Below are 3,765 nucleotides of genomic sequence, written 5' to 3' on the forward strand. Positions count from 1 at the left end.
GTTAGCTGGCCTTCTCCGGGAAGTTTGTTTGAAGTTCGCAGTTTCCATGGATTATCAAGCTTTTACAGGAAATTCATCAGGAATTTCAGCGAGATCTGCGCACCCATGCTGGATACGATTAAAAAGACAAATCAACCATTTCACTGGACTGAAGCAGCAGAGAGAGGTTTTCAGATTTTGAAAAGAAAGATTACTGAAAGACCGATATTGAGGCTGCCTGATTTCAACAAACCTTTTCAGGTTCGTTGTGATGCCAGTAACGCAGCTATTGGGGCAGTATTAAGTCAAGAGGATAGACCAGTCGCATTTTTCAGTGAGAAGCTGAACGAGAGTAGACAAAAATACTCAACCTATGACAAGGAATTTTATGCAATTGTACAGGCGTTAAAGCATTGGAGGCATTACCTGCTAGGTAATGAATTCGTTCTGTTTACAGACAACTCTGCGTTACAATATATTATGCAGCAACATAAATTGAATCATAAGCATGCAGCATGGGTAGAATATTTACAGAATTTTACATTTGTACTGAAACACATTAGTGGACAAGCAAACAAGGTGGCAGATGCTCTGAGTAGAAGAATCTTACTTTTACAGGAAGGTACGATGCAAGTTTTAGGCTTCGAGCACCTGAAAGAGCTGTATCAAACTGATGCTGATTTTAAAGAAGCCTATGAGGCTTGTCAAAACCCTCTGTTAAGAAACAACAGTCTATGGTTGGATTATAATTTACAGGAGGGATTGCTATTTAAGGGAGGACAGCTGTGTATTCCTAACTTCTCTATGCGCGAAAACATTATCCAGGAAAAGCACAGTGGAGGTTTAGCTGGACACTTCGGTATAGACAAAACGGTCGCACAGGTACGACATTTTTATTTTTTGCCAAAATTACAATGGGATGTACAAAGGCATGTGAGTAGGTGCAAGGTTTGCCAACTCGCAAAGGGACATAGTCAGAATATAGGGTTGTATTTACCATTACCCGTACCAAACCGACCATGGGACTCCGTCAGTTTAGACTTTGTTCTGGGCTTGCCCAAAATGCAACGGGGTTTCGATTCAGTCATGGTGGTGGTAGATCGTTTTTCCAAGATGACACACTTTGTACCTTGCAAAAAGACCAGTGATGCTACGTACATCGCACATCTGTTTTTTACTGAGATTGTTCGATTACATGGGCTTCCCAGATCCATTATTTCCGACAGGGATGTAAAGTTCACCGGTCATTTTTGGCGAACCCTGTGGAAAAAGTTGAACACTCAATTACAGTTCAGCTCCGCTTATCATCCGCAGACAGATGGCCAAACTGAAGTGGTCAACAGGAGCTTAGGAAACTTGCTTCAGAGCTTGGTAGGTGAAAATGCACGGACGTGGGACCGTGTACTAGCGCAGGCGGAATTCGCGTATAACGACTCCCCTAACCGCAGCACTAGTTATAGTCCTTTTCAGATTGTGTATGGCATGCATCCACGCGGAGTGCATGAATTACAGGATTTGGGGAAACTTGAAAAACGAAGTGCTGATGGGGAAGATTTCGCCCAAGCCATGAGCAATTTACATGAGCAAGTGAAGCTGAAACTACAGGACAACAGTCAAAAATACAAACAGCGAGCTGACTCAAGGCGCCGGGAGGTTCAGTTTAATGTTGGGGATGAAGTCCTTGCGCATTTACGAAAGGAGCGATTTCCGAAGCAGGAGTACAGCAAACTGAAGTACAAAAAAATTGGTCCCTGCAAAATCATTCGCAAATTTTCTGCAAATGCTTACGAGTTGCAGTTACCACCAGGGATCAGCATTTCTCCCATTTTCAACGTGGCAGACCGATTTCCTTATGTCGCTGATTCTAAAGATGATGCAGTAGTAAAGCCACCGCGGGACACCAATTGTGAGGAAAATTCATGGATGAGGCAGATGCCAGTAGCACCACCCCTCGAGATCGAAAAGATCCTTGACACCGAGGTAGCCAGGCGAACACGCCAGAAGGAATATCTGCGATATTTGGTCAAGTGGAAGAACCGTCCCATAGAGGACAGTTCGTGGCTTAACGCAACGCAGATCCAGAAAGCAGGCTATTCTGTCGATGACCTCATGGAACGGAGCCATGACTTTTTGCCACCCCGGGAGCCTGATGCAGGAGCATCCAGCTCTGAGGAGACAGAAGGTGGGTGACTGTCTTATGGAGAGGTTACAAACAAGCAAGGGACACGTGCATGGTGGACAGGTTATCAAAAGTTATCGTTTCTTTTAATTTACCTTTAGTCTTTTTATTTTATTTTCCAAGAAGGTCACTTAGGGACCATGGTACTTAAACATTGTTCTGTTTTAAATTTAGAAAATTAAAGTAGCAGTTAACATAAACTTTATATGTATTACAAGAAATGAACAGACAGTTGAACCAATTCGAAGTAACAGTCTAACTGCAAGCGGGAGCAGTTACGCTGCCCGGTGGTAAATACAAAGGGTGGTGAATAACGAAAATCTTCTTCTCCTCGAAAAAGAAAAACAAGAACATAATTGTTCCTCTGACCATAGAAAATAAAGATTTTTACTTTCTGAACCACTGCTAAAGTGTATTGACATCTGTCACATGTTCTGAGTTTCTTTACATTTATTGAATTCTGTATATCAAGAATAAATTGAACAGTACGCGACAAGGAAACGGTACCAGTGGAACCGCACAGCCACGACGACCAAAACATACAACAAGGAACGAGTATAACTAGAGAAAGCGCAACGGCTACAGAGCTTTCTAACAGTGAACTGAACGAAACATAAAGGAGGCCGCCAACGGCTACAGTTTCTACAGAGACCGGGAAGTTCCACTAAACCCTACGAAACGACCGAAGACTACATACAATAACTACAAAGAAAGGAGCGACGGCTAGCATAGCCATACCCGGTGATCAAACAATCGCGAAATTCTAAATAGGACAACGTGAAATACCCTACCCGGTTAGGGTTTGACGGTTTTCGACTCAGCACCAGTTTGCAGAGGAACAAACCCTCGATCGAAACCTCGGGAAGTGGCCTGCGAGGACAAAGGAACAACACATTAGGGCACAGAAGCGAGAAACCAACAAACAATGCAGAAGCAAATAAATGAAACAGAGAAAATGACTTACCTGTAACGGCAGAGGCCACGTTGGAGCAAACCACCAACTCACAACCTGGACTAGCAAGGAGCGAAGCTGTTAGAAACAGAGTGAAAAGGAACCAGAGAATCTAGCAGGGAACCGGAGCTTACCTTTTTATTTTGACACCATTGCGTGAACGAGCTGGCAGAACCTTGGAGCGAGTTATACCTGTAGCAGAGACCTTACCAGTTAAGGACGAGTGTTATAAAGGAGTGTTCAACATTAAACCTCCATGAAAACAGCTAAAGCATAACGCTACCAAACAGAGGACCATCGTTACCAACGAATACCAGTGTATTGGGGAACAGAACGACCGAGCATTCCCGCGAGCAGAGAAACCTCAGACTCCAAAACCCTCGGCAGAGCGGTGCAAGTTTCTTAACACCAAATGGCGAAAATGGGAAACGAAGGTAGTGTATAGTGAGTCAAAGGGCAGGAAGAATTGCCGGACATAACCCACATGTGCCGGTTAACAACCGGTGGAACCCGTGGTTGACCCTTGTGGAAACATCTGGACGTGTACAACTCTGTTTACGCAGGCTTTAAAACTCATTAATTACCGCCAACCACTCAGTACGGTGGGCTGGGCCATCACCCTCCAATATGTTCTAGTAGTTGGTTCCATTGAATT

General features: G+C 44.0%; 1 long non-coding RNA gene across 1 annotated transcript; it reads right to left on the reverse strand.

Moving 5' to 3' along the window:
- Positions 1–2,669: 2,669 nt before the first annotated feature.
- Positions 2,670–3,519, reverse strand: LOC149159669 (uncharacterized). Its single transcript, XR_016261148.1, has 3 exons — positions 3,425–3,519; positions 3,123–3,302; positions 2,670–3,028 (listed from the first exon to the last, which is right to left on the reverse strand). It is a non-coding gene; the product is annotated as an uncharacterized LOC149159669 (long non-coding RNA).
- Positions 3,520–3,765: the final 246 nt, after the last annotated feature.

Source organism: Pinus tabuliformis, chromosome 5_2 (assembly GCF_031772625.1).
Source record: "Pinus tabuliformis cultivar Carrire ecotype Pingquan chromosome 5_2, CPIR1, whole genome shotgun sequence".
Classification (NCBI taxonomy): domain Eukaryota; kingdom Viridiplantae; phylum Streptophyta; class Pinopsida; order Pinales; family Pinaceae; genus Pinus; species Pinus tabuliformis.